Raw genomic sequence first — 16,185 nt, forward strand, 5'->3', positions numbered from 1 at the left:
TGTGCTCACATGGAGCTACAGGACTGAGTGATCAGTGGCAAGAGGAAAATTTTACGTTTTGAAATAAGTAAGCCACTTGCTTTTTCTACTCCGATGTCAAACTGTTGTTTAATCCAACTATTTTTTTTTAATAGTTGGATTAAACAATGCCAGGGACTCAAATACTTCTTGCCCTGAACATGACAGTTCAAAGTATAACTGAGTTCAATGCAATTAAAATTCTTAAGTATGCAATCAAAGACTTGTCTATTTACCTTGCAATTAAAACTAATTGCTCCAAAATTCATCACCGGTGAGTGGAGAATTTCAACATTCGAACAATTTATTTCTGATTACACTGCATTTATACTCAGTCCAAATAAACCACCTGCTAATCTGGCTACCTCCACTTCAATCCCAGCTGCCAGGATTGATGTCGGGACAGATCCAGGCATGGGTTGTTGCGTTACAATTCCCGGCAGTGAGCAGGAACTGGAACCACTGTCACACTTCAGGCAATGCTAATGCAAAATGTAACTCCACTGGCTCAAGCACGGAACTATTTCACAGTGCAGCTTCAAGTTCCAAACTGGTGTGGAAGCCAGGTGGGAATGAACAGCCAAGAGCTGTGTGTGGCTGCACTTTACTGTGGGAGGTGAATCACAGCAGAGGATTTATCCTGCTCTGCTTCAGCCTAGGGAGCTTGGTGGTGATGGTCTGACATAGCCACTCATCATTTTTATTACCCGCTTAATATGTGAAATGCAAACTGGTGGAAGCATTTCTACTGCTTGGAAATGTTACTCCTAGGAGGAGTTCACTTTGATTATTACAAGAAAATCCAACTTTTTGCCTTCTTCTCAGACAGTGTTCAGTCTGAGGATGACCCAACACTTCCGAGTGCTCCAGCCAAATTGTTTGCTCTTGGACACACACCGGAAAACTACCAACAACGTTCCAAGTTGGAATATTTATTCTGAGGATTTATTCTCTGCAGTTTTGCAGCATTCAGGCAGGATAAAATCCTTCTCTGAAGTTCCCTATTCACCCTGCACAGGGGTGGCACACAGTGGTTAAGTCCCATCCCCAAAGCGACAATAGTGCCACCCAGGCGCTGCAAACACCTGGTAAGCAAATCCCTCCTTTGACATTTCAGTAAGAACAAGAAAACTACCCGAAAGCAAGAGTGATGCAGTCACTCAGTGCCAGCAGTGCTCAGGGAGAGGCACAGCTTCCCTGCAAGAACATCCTGTTTCATCCAGAGGGTGAGGCGGAGGAGGCCTCGTTTCTGACAGCTCAATAAGCCCCCTCACTACATTTTTGTAGCGATCTCCTAATTTAAGTATTCTTCCTCCCAAAGCCACAGCAAATATGTGATCTTTTACATCAGCTTATTTAATCAGCAGCCTCTCATGAACATCCTCCAGAATATATTTAACATAATACAGCAAACACAGAAAATAGCATCACACACGAGCACAATAAATAGATCCACTTCCACCCACAACTGGGAACAGCAGAAAGCCTCAGCTATTAAGTTTGATCTTAGAGTGATGTTTATAAATTCAATGAATTACGAATTCCTTGAAAAAGCACTTACCAGAAGATCTGCTGTAACATGAAAACATCTACTGCTCTTCCCTAGTGCTGACTCAAATCGACACGGAGAATTACTGGAATTGCTCTGAAAGCTTACCAGGTAATTCAGGGAGCGATGCCCAGTCTTGGCCCCGACCTGAGAGTGTCCCCCGTGTACTGGCTGAACCCACGAATCTCTCTCTCCTAGAGAAAGGACACCTTGGGGCAATCTGTGGCCAATGAATCCCACATTCCAGCTGGACAATGCAATGCTTTGTGGCCAACTTCTGTTCTTAAATCCCTAATTCATCTACAACCTGTATTATTAAGGTGTTTATTAGAAGTTTTCCTGCCAATGGAGTGTATTTAAATACTTGTAAGAAGAACCCAGGATTTGAGAGGTACATCAAAGCAGAGACAGAGTTCTGTGTAACAAAAGGAAATTCAAAATGGAAGTGCCTTTAAGAATACCTGTGGCTGATTTCTGGGCAAGAAATAAGGAATCATTGTCGAGAAAGAACAACAAAAAAATCGTGAAGCCAAAGCCCTACACTCCACAGGCACTGATCAAAGCACCTCCAAAATTACTGAGAAGGAATGTGCTTTTCGGGAGGTGATACTGTATTCACCCTGTCCATAAACTAAGTCAGACTCCCCTACTGGAGCTCCAGGTATTCCTGTAATTAAAGGTAAAGCTCAAATCCTCTGTCTTAGAACGAAAGACAGAAGCAAAGCCTGGGCTTTGCCTCAGGATAAGAGGTAGTGAACCTTAACGCATCATTACCTTGGAGCATTCCCAGATTACCCCTAACGCATCATTACCTTTATGTATTCCCGGAATCCCCACCCCTGGAAGTGCCCAAGGCCAGGGCTTGGAGCACCCTGGGACACCAGGAGATGTTCCTGCCCAGGGCAGAGGGTGGCACTGCATGGGCTTTGAGGTCCCTCCCATCCCAACCCATTCCATGCCCAGGGAAACACGGCCAGATTCGACACACCAATGACCAGTTAGTTTGCACACTCGTATTTTAGCTTTCTCTCCCTATTTTTGTGACAGCAAATAGTTCCAATAGTTTCTACACTCCTGCACAGAAAAATTCAGCAGGCTGTGCAAAGAACATGGGAAGCCCCACCCTTTAGCTGAAGCTGCTTTTTTAATTTTCTAAAGGCAAAGTACTTGTATGCAAAATAATTTGTTTAGTTTTTCATTCAACATGTCATTTGCTTGGATGCCTAAAAATCGCCCTGCATTACGCAGTGAGAAGTCAGGCTGAAAACTCCAGCTGCAAGACTAAATGCTTAAAAAGCAGAGGGGAGAAAGAGCAGAGATCCATGGTTTTGGTCAGTGATCCCGGGATCTCGTTCACAGCTCAGTAGTTCACAGCCCAACAGCTCCAGCAGCCACAACTCGTCCTCCCACCAATCCCAGCCTCCTGCATTTGAAATGAAAAAAGCCCTTTTAATCTTCAAAGCATGGCCACAAGTCAATCTCAACTTAGCACACTTTTTAATTTTCTTTTTAATTATCCAGTTGGGAGAGTTATGCCCTTCTTGCTCAGTGACCTTTTGCTCCTTCGAGATTACTTCAAAATCTTTCCTGGGAATAATCAGCGAATTTACACCACTTACAGAGGAAATGTTCCAAGGCTCCCGAGGCTGAGGGGCAGACTCTCCGTGCGCAGCAGTCTCTGCTGTGCTGCAGGACAGGATCCTCCGGCTTCAGGACCTCCTGGCCAAAGGCGGAGGTTTGCAGGAATGCAAACCTGGCACGGCTGCTCCAACCCCTTCCCAGGGTGGGCTGGCACCACAGCGGGGCTTGGAGGTCCTGACCTGGAGCCAAACCCAAAGCAGCAGGAGAAGCTTCCTGCTGGAGCTGGCACAAGGCAGGGCACAGGCTGAGCATCTCTCGGTGTCACAGAGCAAGAACAGATGCCATTATTCACTGTATTAGCAATAATAGAAGCTGATATTCCCACCAATAACTGGTGCCCAGCTGTTTGCCCCAGGAGCTTTGGTCACCAAGCACAACTCCGTTTCCCACAGCCACTGGGGAAAAATTAAATCATTAGTACCATTAATGATATTTAAGCCAAACCAGCGCTCCTTATTCCCTGCCCACACACCAAACAACTGTACGCAGCCTTGGGTTTGATTCCCATACGTTAAGCCAACCAATTGTTAATTTATTAATTTCACAACAAGCCCGGCAGTGTTTCTGTGTTCAGCCAGCCCTGCTGGGTGACTCCCATGTTCCTGTTTCAGACAGGCTCAGGTGAAAGCAGCTCCTGCCCAGCCACCAGCACTGACCTCCTCAGAAACGGGCATTTTCTGCTCCTTCCACCCTCTGAAGCCATGGGGACAGTCCAGGCAGCAGGAGGGGACAGGACCTGCTGGAGCCCAGCTGCCACCTCAGCCCTGTGTCACACACCATGTCACCGGGCAGAGATGGGCAATGTCATTTAGCGCAGTGGCTTTGAAGATTTTCCTCCCTGTGTAAGCGGATAATTACGAATGCATTAAATAGATATTAATGCATTAAATATCCCTGTGAGCAACAGAACTGGTAAAGGTTAAGTGGCTTCTTCAAGTGAAGGGCCAGAAATGGAACAGCCAGTTAAAACACCCAACTGGCTGCTCAAGAAAAGCACGAAGGATTTTAATATTTTCATAGTTCACACTACATACAATAATATTTTTACCAACTATAGGTCACTGAAAGATAACTTCTTAGTTTTGGGAAGACTTTTAAAAAAAAGTACTTTGGCAAAAGTTAGGAAAATAAACCTCTAGATCACCTTTAGTAAACATCTTTGACTTCTGCCAGTAAACCAATCCTTTTCTAACCTATACTGTGGGTTTAATACTGTGCCTTAATTGCTGCTTCATCTTCAGGGCTCTTTGGCAGATGTGTTTCAGCACCGCTTTTAACAAAATAATCACACTTATTCTTACTTAATTGGCATCAGATAAATGCAAGACTTCTTAGCTGCTGCTATTTGAAGGAACAGCACTTCAGCACACATTTTGCCCTTTGAATAATTAGGAGAAAAGACCAATGCAGAGGGAGTGTACCTAAGTGAGCTCCAAAACTGGGCCAATACTGACCACAAAACCTTTACCAACAGCCAAGGAGGGGCGCTCAGACAGTGCTGTGGGTTCAGCCTCATTTATACTGGGAAATTCAATAGAAGGTTTAATTGACAGCTTTGCTTGGTTCTATTGTGCCTGATTAGGCATCTCCATGAAAAGCATTAGCTGTGTTTGATCCCCTCCAAAGCAGAGCAGCTCATTAGCAGGTGATGTTTACAGGAGCAGCAGCTCTTCCCCTGCTGCAGGAGGGGTTTGCACATCGTGTTTTTATGACGAGGATCGCGACTCCAAAGCCTTCCATCCTTTGCATTTCCTGGTATTTGCCAACAGGACAGATGGAAAAGGAAAACATCTGACAGGACTACAACAAACCCCCAACACCTGGGTGTTAAAAGAACCCAAAATCCTCTTCCTTTTTTTCTTTTTTTTTTTTTTTTGAGCTTTAAAAACATCTATCAGTGAGCTGAAATAATTACAAGTAACAAGTGTCCAACAGGCTGAATAAACCAGACCAGAGCCCTGTGAGATTATATTGGTGATAATGACTCTGCTCAGCACAACCTCCCAAAATTCCACACACAAAATTAAATGGCACCCATGCAAATACATCCAATATCAGCAAATTACTGCTAATTGTTATTGTTCCCAGAGATGAAAGGACACGGAACAGTATGAGAACACAGTAATTATTTCCTGCACTCTGAGCCTATGAACAGGGACCTACAACTCCAATTTCTTTCTTGTCAGTCTCAATCCAAACTACTCCTTAGGCTTGGTCTTAATACAATAAAATGCTTATCAGGAAACCATGATCTGTCTGCTTTTATCAAAAACCGCAGTCTGTTAAAATATGACCAAGCAAATCCTGCTTGCATCGGGAAGACTTAGTTACCTTTCAGAAACAATTAATTCTGCACAAAATATGAAAAAGAGAAGGGAAGAAAAAAAAGCTGCTGCAACCTGTGAAGAGCTGGCGCTTTAGAGCCTGCAAAAACAAGGATGTGTTTCCTTTGCTTGGGTATGGTGAGGGTCTGGATACAGGATTCTCCACACAAAGGACAAGTAATAAACAGAGCAAAATGAGTTTTTCCTGTCACAGGGATTCAAAGACTCCATAAAAATTCAAACCTTCCCACAGCAGAGTCCACTAAGTGCTATTAGCTCTGAGACAGATTCATTTCAATCAGCACACAAAAGAAAGGGTTGCTAACTTCGCAGTGCATTTTATTTCCCTTCCAAGCTCCTAAATAAAAAGTGAAAGCCATGACACGGAGTCACGTGCCCGTTTTATGAGATCCTCTCCTTGACCTTGAATGCTGCTGAGAACATTTACACACAGTTCCCTTTAAAAGCAGAACACAGCAGCACCTGAGCTGAGCTTCCCGCTGAAATTAAAGATGCTCCAGTTAAGTGATAACACGAGTAAGGTCAGAAAAACAGGAAACCCTTCAGATGGTGGCTTCTGGGCTAGAAAACAGGGTGCTCAGCAAAGCTGGGCTTGGTGGTCAAAGACTTCGGGCATTTCCTTGCCAATGCTAGCAGCAGATCCACGGGACTTCCAGAGGGCTGGGAGCCTGGGATAAATTCACATTAACCACCCCAGTACATAAACACAGCCAAGCGCATTAGTGTTTAAGGCACCTTCCTATTAAAGCTGCACTTTGTTCTGTTAACTTTTACAATCTCACAAATGGGTAACAGCCAGCAAAACACTAAAATCGACATTATTGCCCTGGGCTGCCATTTCACGGCCATGCAAAACAGGAGTAAAGCCAATTAAAATGTGTCGCTCCATTGAGAGCCCAAACTTCTCAAAGCTCACACCCGACGTTAATGCCCAGGAAATGTCAGTGCATGAACCCCCCCGAAGTTGTTTTTCACTTACTTTCCCACTACCCTGCATTCCCAAAATGCTTCAGCTAACTGCTGGAATGGCATGAGCTCTGCAACAGTTTGATTTAAATATAAATTCAGAGAAAAACTGGGAAACATGGAGCCCTTCAAAATCAAAATCAGTTTGGTGACTCACATTTCCAAACAGTCAAAACCGAAAAACGGTGAGTCAGTCCCTTCTTCACCATCGTACTCATTTGGGGCCTATTCTTCAAGCAGTTTTACTCTAAAGTGAGCATAAAGTGGGTGACAAATTTAAACAGTCCCTTTTATCAGGAAGGGCACTTGCTGGTTTAACCCAAACATACAGAAACCAGGTCAGTTGTTGTTTTCAGAGCACACAGAGCTGGAAAGTTCTGATACTCCCAGGTACTGTGCGACAACTCAGCTCCTCCACCACAACAACGGGACTCATCTGCTCCTAAAAATAATACAACTATCAGACAAAGCTTGTTTTCTCAGGCACTTTGCTGACACAAGTCCAAGATCAAAACATTCCTGGTTCAGAGGACAGAGATGTTTCAGTCTTCAAAATACGCAGCTAAAATCTAGCCATGCCATCCCACAAGATGCTTGGGACACTTTTAGAAACGCACATCGATTTATTACTGCTTAGTAACACAGGTTTTGAGGGAAGAATAAAATATTCTGGTTGCCTGAATGTGTTGAGAAGGAACTCTGGAAATACCCTTCCAGCGAAATAGGATCAAGTTTATTCTCTCTTGAAGCTGCTATTTAAAAGTAATATTAAAATGAAATAAGGGCAGACACTTGGATGTTTAAGTGCACTCCCTGCCCCCGTCTCCTCCTCAACCAGCACTTGCATCTTCTGGCCTGAGAACTGAGACATGGGGAGATTCAGATCATTGAATTTCTAATTATAAACTCTTTAAAATACTAGTTTTACAGTTACCTCGAGCCCAGCCATTCCTCAGCAAACAATCAAAAGGAGCTGTGGGATGGGAACACAGCATTTCAATCCACTCCCACCACACAGGAACAGAGACACCCAAAGCCGGTGCACCCTGGGCACAACCTCGTGGCCAATTTACCCTTCCCAAAACCATGCCGGAGCTCTCAAAGCCAAACCCTGCCCCGGGCCCACGGCAGAGTCCAGGGAAGAGTCACAGTTCCCAGGCGAGGGTGACGCTGCTGACGGGGCTGATGACAACACTGCGGACCACAAACCCAAAACTCAGCTCCTCGTCCCCCCGGAGAAGGCGTTACAAACCCGGGAGCCGCGCAGGGCATCACCGGGTGCGTGGTGCCCCCGACCCCACACACGTTTCCCCGGTTCGGCAACAGGAACGGCCGAGACTAATGTGAGTGGAAGGGAGGAAAATACACCAGGAGACTTCTGAGCTACCAGTTCAGCTCTCCTTCCTCCTCTCTCTCTCTCTCTCCAGCAAAGCGCCAGCGATGTCTCAACACCCCAACCGCCTTTCCAAGGAAGTAGCTCTGCTCCTTTCCGGGCCAAATTACCATGGCAAGAAATCCCCACGTAGACTCATCTCCAATAGAAGAACATTCAGACAGCAAACATTTCCTTCCCACAACCTGAAAACAGCCAAATATCATCAGATTTCTTTCCTGCCACCAAAGAAGCCCTGTCCTGAGACAGCTCATAACAACTAAAAACGTTTGCCCATAAAGCAAATGTGCTCCCAAGCACTGACAGAGATATTCAGTGCACCCCACGAAGCTGGCTGTGTCTGAACACACTTCACCCCGGGGAAGGCTGGAGAACACAGCAAGAACTTTCATTTGTAATGATTTATTTTACTCCTGCCTTCACTGCATCAGGATGCTCATCTCTTACTCGTCCTGTCAATATTGTCTTCCTGCAGCTTTTAAGTAAAATAACCCCCACTGTAACTGTTGTCAGGCCATGTCATGACCACAGAGCCTTCATAAATAACACCTGATATAAACAGATTTTCCAGCAACGTATAAACCATCAGCTCCAATGGAAGTAGAAGGGCTGTGTGCAGCCATCTGCATTTTCTCCTCTAAGGATAAACACATAAAGAAGTGCTCAAGAGCAAAATAAATCTAGTGAAGAAATGGCCTTACAGAAACTTCTGGGGCTTGAGACTTCTTACATGGCTCACACAAAGACTTTGACAGGAGCAGCTACAGCAGAACAAGATCTTCCCAGGAACAAATACTTCCCTGGGAGCGTGGGGAGGCCCTGGCACAGGGTGTCCAGAGAAGCTGTGGCTGCCCCTGGATCCCTGGAAGAGCCCAAGGCCAGCTTGGATGGGGCCTGGAGCAGCCTGGGAGAGCGGAAGGTGTCCCTGCCATGGCAGGGGTGGCACTGGGTGGGTTTTGAGGCCCCTTCCCACCCGAACCATTCCAGGATTCTAAAACCTTCCAAATGACACCAGTTCGTGGTGGGAACAGCTCCCAGGGGGTGCCAGCTGCCTTCCCCTGCCCCCAGGATCAGGAGAGGTTTAATCGCTGCAGTTCAGACCAGTCAGGAGAGCAGCTTAGCAGCTACTTCTGGAGGAATCCATACCGACAATACCCGGAGTTTCACGCATTTTCCTTTCAATGGTCTCCAATCAACTTCCACAACACGACAAAGCCATGTCACATCCCCTCGGGGACACTCCATCATGCTGAAGAAATTGGCAGATTTGGCTGCACCAGGAATAAACCCCCAAACATACTGACAGAATCAAAGATAAAAAACTCGGTTTAATTTAAAAAACATTAGAAACAGGAACTGCATACAAACGCAGCATTTTTTACAGGTTCTTCTAAACAAATACGGGGGAAAACCAGAGTAGACGTTTTCTGTTAGGAAAAAAAAAAAAAACAATCCTCAAGCTTCCCCTGAAGAAGTCTCCAACTAAGTGATACCAACAAAGAAATTATTTCTATTTCTCCACTGGAATTCAACTCCGTGTTAGACGACCTCGCGAGACAGAAATTCTCATATTAGCAAGGTTTAAATACACCCACAGACCACCTACCATGGACTTAGGGAGGGACGCTCAGGTCTGCCTGGACTCGGGGGGGGGGGGGAAAGAGTACAAAAATTCCCGGAACAGATCAGGGTGCCACAGAAACACAAGGCTTTGGTGGGTTAACCCCTGACTGAGCTGCCACCCCTCCGGGGGTGTCCCAGCGCCCAGGGGACACTGCCAGGGGTGAGGGACAGGTGCTTCAAGAGGTACTATCACCCAAGGAAACACCCATCAACCCGCAGCCCAAATCTCCCCACTGTATGAGAAACTGCTTTTCCTTCCCATTTGTTTCCCAGCTGAAAATGCTGAAGGAGCAACAGGCCCGTGCTCTGAGAGAACCTGACTCCCATACAGCTCCTTCCATCTGCTGAGAGCCGTGTGCTTCCAGAGAGTTCAGCAAAGCTAAGCCTGGCTCAAAGCGGGGCTTAAAGCCCAGTGCCACACTGGGATGGATCTTAAACCGTTCCAGTTCGGCCTGTTAAGGCACAGCAGGAGCACAACCCGCCCCTGAGAACCCCAGTGCGACTTCCTCTCGTACCCAGGGCTCTGACAAGACATCTTCAAGTCCTCTTAGCATCTTGACTAAGCCAAAGGCTTGTTTAAATCTGTGATAAAAATCTCAGGGCTTGCTTAACCTCCTTGCTAGCCCAAGGCTGAATTTGTTTCAGTGCATCTCCATGTTAACACTGCTCTAATTTCAAGCTATCTGGATCACGACTGGGAGCTAAGAGTAGGGGTGCAAGAGCTCATCAACTAATCCAATTGCTCTACATATCTCAAGGATTATTTTCCAGTTTGCTAACCTGAGCTACTTGTTGCAATAATCCTTTATCGACACTGAAATCACCTGGCAGACCAACGTGTGTAGTTAAGCTTGGCTCTGGCACTGTGCAGCCCATCAGCTGCTCATCACTCCAGCTTTGGTTCTGCTTCTCCACTTCGTTTTAGAGCCGGCATCAAACTCCACCTGCCAGGAAAAGCACTACCCAAACCAACTCTTTTTTTGGTTTTTTGGGGGTTTTTTTTACGCTTAAACTGGGTAATTTAAAGCCTGCTCAAGCCTGGCAGCACTATGCTGCAGTGAGGACACACAGACATATTAAGCTCCTTGTGAATATCGAGCATTTGGTGTTATTGAAAATTAAAGCTCAGCAACAGGGAGCCCGGCAGTTACCTGGCACCGAACTCACACCAGGAGTCAGCTGCATGTGGGAAATGACAAGGCGGAAAAATTTAACAGGCCAGGTCTTTACCTTGTCTTAAACTCTGGGCATTTCCCTTCCCTGCCAGAATCTTCCACCGGCTGTGCTGCTGCCTTCGGGGTCAGCACAGCCCGCACTCACCTGGCCAGCAGAGCCCCAAACTGCCTCAAGGGCTGCTCTTCCGTGCGTACAAAATGACAACGACGGCTCCAAAATGAAGGGATGGGAACAAAACTGCAAAGCTTCTGCCTTATTCCCAGCTTTCGTGGAAAAAAGGCAAAACCCACTAAAAAACGGGAATATATGACAGTGGTTAGTCCTTATTCTAGGAAACCTAATAGGCTCGCAACAAGCTTTGTTCGGGCATTTTTCTGCGCTACCTACATCACTTCTTTCCACCCAAAATGTACCTTAAAACAAAAGAAAACCGCACAAGATTTCGAACGGGGCTTTCAAGTTCAAACCAGAAAATTGAAATATTTACTGCCTCGATGTGCACTGGAAAAGAAAAAAAAAAAAAAAAAAAGGCCAATAAATATTTTTAAATGGTGTGGGGGGGAAAGCTTTAAAGCGTATCACGAGAACAGGATCAGGGAAGAGCGAGGCCACCCCTTCAGGACCAGGGGAGAATTAACCTGCATTTCTCCATCCCATCTGCAAGCTTACGGCTCCTGCCACCCATTTTGTTTCAGATTAAAGGAAAAAAAAATAATTAATAAAAATAATTACCTCAGCGGCACGGCGAGAAGACCCCGCCCCGGGGATCGATGCCCGCGCGGTCCTGCTCGCCGGGCAGGTGACCCCGCCGCAGGTGCCACCCTGGGCATCCCCCCGCGCCCCTTCCCCTACCCCGGAGACGATGCCGAGGCAGAAATCGGCGGCGCGGAGCACAGGGAAGGGTTTTATTCAACCCACAAATGCGAAATGAAAGGGAGAGGAGGAGCGGAGAGGTGCGGACGGCGCGGGAGCCGCGCGGCCAAGGTGAACCGCGGCTGGCTGACATGGTGGAGGCTGCGGGGGGCCGCGACCCTCCGGCCGGTGGCAGCGAGGGGCGAGCCGCGGGTGCGCGGGGATGCCAGGCCAGCACGGAGGTGACAGCGGCCGGGAGGCTGAGGGGAAAGCGCCGGAACGAGAGCGCGGCGGAGAGAACGCTGAGGGGAGAGCGCGGCGGGGAAGCGCCGCGGAGCGGCTCTCTCAGGGCGGGCGGCGGCGGGAGCAGGAGGGGGAGGACGGGCTCACCTGCCATGGCGGGCTGAAGGCGGCAATGGCGCTGGGGGCTGCGGCTCCGCTCCCCTCGGTCTCCGCGGCGAGTGCGGCGAGGCCGGGCGGCCCCGGCAGGCAGAGCAAGGGGCGGGACGGGCCCCGCTCCGCCCCCGACAAAATGGCGCAGCCCCGGTCCCGCTCCCTCAGGGCTCGGCCGCCATGGCGGTCCCAGCTCTGGGAGGGGGAAATGGCCTCGTGTGCCCTGAGGGAGAAGCCTCCAGCTGCAGGGACGTGTCAACGGTCTGTGCATGAAAGACACACATCTCAGAGTCACGGGATGGGGCAGGTTGAAGGCACCGCAGTGGGGAATCCGGTCCAACCTCCCTGCTCGTGCAGGGTCATCCCAGAGCACGTGGCACAGGATTGTGTCCGGACGGGTTTGGAATACCCCCGGTGAGGGACACTCCGCAGCATCTCTGGGCAATGGAGCACTAACAGGCTCCCCAGGGAATGGTCACGGCCTGAGCGATGGCAGTGCGCCAGGGGTGTTGGGACAAGGCTCTCAGAACATTGTGCGGTTGCTGCGATGTCCTGTGCAAGGCTGACAGTGGGACCGGTGGTCCTGATGGGTCCCTTCCAACTCAGGAGGTTGTTGTTGTTACTCTGGTTCTAGGAATCAGTACTTGGTCATCTGCACGGGAAAGTTCTTCCTCACGTTCAGGTGGAACTTTGCGGGCATCAGTTTCTTCCCATTGCCTCTGGTCCTATTGCTGGTCCCCAGGGAGCAGAGCCGGCTCCATCTCTGACACCTCAGTGCAGATATTGATGGGTATTGGTGGTTATTGATGGATAGTGATGATGACCCCAAACAAAGCCCCTTGGGCCCCTCATCTGGGGGTCCCTCTGCAGTCCCTAGGAAAATATGCTTGCCTCCAGCCCTGGCCCTCTTAGGGCTTTGCTTTGGGGTTTCTTTATGAATTTTTTTTTTTTTTTAAATTATTATCTTCTAGGAAAAATCCAACTTTTACCATAGGATAGTGAGTTTAGGGTGGAACAAAAGAATCACAGAATCATTTAAGCAGGAAAAGACTTCTGAGGTCAAGCCCAGCCTGTGCCAAATCACCACCACCCCAACCAGACCAAAGCACTGAGTGCCACGCCCAGTCATTCCTTAAACACCTCCAGGGTTGGTAACTCCACCACCTCCCTGGGCAGCCCATTCCAATGTCTAATCACCCTTTCTTGAAGAAATTCCTCCTGATGGCCAACCTAAACCTCCCTTGTTGTACTAGAGGAGGCTAAGCTGAGCCCCCCAAAAGATGACACCTCCACCACATCCACAACCCTTGTCTGAAAACACCATTTTTCTGAGATTTCCAGTTTTCTGGTGGGGGCCGGGACAAAAGTGACACAAATGTGACAAATCCCCCCACCCAGCCCGCAGAGCTGGATGTTTTCAGGCACCGCTGACGTCTGCAGCTCCCGTACTCAGCACTGGACGCTGCCTCTCTCACGTCCCTCTCGGCAACATCTGACATCCCTAATGGCTTCTGACAATGTTAACTCGCTCTAATTTGTGTCCTGCCCTTTCCAGAGCGTGCAGTTGTCAGACACATCAGCCCGCGGCTCCTTCCTTTGCTCAGGGCTGTTCTGGGCAGCCAGGGCCGAGCCCCCGTGCCTGATTCCTGCCCTTTCTCCTTACACCAGCTGTCCTTGAGAAGATATTGACCCACGCTGGGCTTTCTCCCCCAGCTCTGCTCTAATTTAATTAAGGTGCAGCCCCGAGTCAATGGGAAAGTGCTCCCCAGACCACTGGCACTAATTGGACCCTGTTTCACCCAGACCTTCAATTCTCTGTTGATCTTTTGGATCCTTGCTTCAAACGTTGCTGTTTGCGCAGTGTTTGGCAACCAGGAATGTTGGCAGGGTGTTTATTCACCAGCTGTCCAAGCCCTTCCATCCCGCTCCCCCATAAAGAGGGTTTCATCCAATCCCATTAAAACCCAGGAGCTTACTTTAAGACCAGACACCCTACAAGGCCTCTGGAGCATTTGTGCTTATCCTCGGGCATATTTTTTTTTTCCATGTTCACTGCAATACTCTCCTGGTTAAGCTTCTAAAAGGTTTTCCAGTGAGACATATGGAGAACTATATAGGGCAGGGCTAAGGCACAATGCTTCATTATGGATATCAATCCTTGGCATTATTCAATACCTGGCCTTATCCCAAATGCAGACACAGACTTCGGTGCAGCTTTTAAACGTTAAAAGCCTTTGTTTGTCAGGGTGGGGGAGCGTGGGGCCGTGATGGGAGGGACATTTTAGTAATGTCAGGTTGATGGAGGCTGCAGCAGTTTTGCTGTTGACAGGAGTTTGTGCAGGAAGACGGATCACGTGTGCTCAGTGTCTCCTGAGTGCAAGGCCTCCCTATGCTCAGGATCAGGGACAGAGACGTGGCGCTGTTTATTTTATCTTTGACTGTAACAATTTTCCAACCTGCCCTCCCCAGGCGAAAGATGGCAGAGGGAAATTCAAGTACTGCAGTGAAGCGCATCAGTCAGATTGAAATGTAACAGATGAAGACCTCAGGGCTGTGATAATCCCAAGGACAAGCCAGGGAAGGATGATAAAGGTGGATTTAGTGCTCCAAGAATTGAATCTGACACAGCTAGACCCCCCAGAACCATGGGCTCAAACCCAGTAAAGTCTTTTTCAGTCTTTTTTCCTTTTAATTTGATAAATTCCCTTCCAGGTGATCTCTCATGCTGCAAAGTTTGAGAAAATTCCCTGGTATTTCTCTTGTTCAGGAAGTCAGAGCCCATTTTATGCCATCACACTGTCCTGCTACAGAAGTAGAAACAATTTTACAGGGATTATTGGCATATATAATTTGTGTTATTAAGATGTAGTGAAGAATCCTGAGGTATTTGTCTAAACATTCAATCACTCCCTGCCTGAATGATTCACAGGTCCATAAAAAAGCTGGAAGAATTGGAGCCATGGGATGTGCACATCCTTCCTGACCATGCAGCAGGAGAAATGAGCAGTTATCAATCATTTGGTGTGCAGACCTTTGAGATCCAGAAGGAGACACATTGCCTTTGTTTTCTCCTCTACCCTACATCTTGTCTGGATTACCTGAGCTCCTCAAAGCTCACTCAGAGACTTACCTGAACAGGTGAGGTATTGCTGCACCCTATCACATACCAGTCCAAGGAAGCTTTACTGAGGACATTCCCCAGCTTTATTTTGGTTGTTTCTTCATTGCTCTGTGTGGATCACATGGGAAGGACAGGACTGCAGGTCAGGGTTTTCCTCAGATAAAGCACGGACGTTACTGGCATAAATTTAAATGCTGAAATGTTTTTGGCTGGCGTCTCTTACTCAAAATTTCCATTTTAAATCCAAGTGTTGTCTTGGCTGGGATGTGAATCACTGATCTGAGCACAGGATGTCCAAAAGACCAAATCAAAACTTCGTGTCCAGGAATTCATCTAGTGACTGGCATCCTCACCCTTGGCAGGGGAGTGGAATGAGATGGTCCCTTCCAATGGACCCAAACCATCCCATAATTGGTTTGGGTCTGGGATCCATAGCTCCTTTCCAACCTTGTTTTCTTGGCATGTTTTGAGTTTAGTTTTTACAACATAAAAAAAAGAAAAATTTAAAAAAAAATAGCCTGCCTTGCATTAGATTAATAACATTCTGTGTGAATCCCACAAGATGGAGTCCAGTAACTAAAAACCTAGCACTCCTGTATATGGATAACATCTTTCACTGGATTAGACAAAATAAAAATGAAAGCCCTGCCATTTCAACAGCAGCCTAGGAGGTGAGTGGAAACTCCCCCAAATAAGCCAAAACAAGTTAACAACTCACCAACCGTGTTTTTTTTGGCTTCTCCCTCTGGAATATGGAATGGTAACTGAGGGGAGGAGCTGGGCAGACCTTGGGTTTCACTCTTTGAGGTGAGGAAAGCAAGTGTTAGCAACCCTTGTTTGAAATACCACCTATACCACCTGGTGGGAAACTCCTCTGGCTCCCGACCCACAGGAATTCATCATTATCTCGGGGACAGGCTCCCGACCCACAGGAATTCATCATTATCTCGGGGACACCCATGACTTGCTGTTCCCCCCAATGTCAGGAGGAAATTGAGTCGGAAAAAACACGTTTCTCAGAACTGAGATGGGCTCTGCCAGCTGAGCTCAACCTCCCGGTTTGTCATCTGCAAAATGGAGGCAGAATGAATTTTTATGAAGTTTAATT

The 16,185-nt window shown here is 47.6% G+C and overlaps 1 protein-coding gene across 1 annotated transcript in view; it reads right to left on the reverse strand.

Annotated features, from left to right (window-relative positions):
* Positions 1 to 12,040, reverse strand: part of SLC23A2 (solute carrier family 23 member 2) — a 50,712-nt gene extending 38,672 nt beyond the window's left edge. Inside the window, exon 1 of the mRNA XM_066206228.1 lies at positions 11,954 to 12,040. The gene's annotated coding sequence lies outside the window, so the exon portion shown is untranslated. The remainder of the gene's footprint in view (positions 1 to 11,953) is intronic.
* Positions 12,041 to 16,185: the final 4,145 nt, after the last annotated feature.

Source organism: Chamaea fasciata, unplaced genomic scaffold (genome assembly GCF_029207755.1).
Source record: "Chamaea fasciata isolate MVZ Bird 193981 ecotype frontalis unplaced genomic scaffold, bChaFas1.0.hap1 SCAF_30, whole genome shotgun sequence".
Classification (NCBI taxonomy): domain Eukaryota; kingdom Metazoa; phylum Chordata; class Aves; order Passeriformes; family Sylviidae; genus Chamaea; species Chamaea fasciata.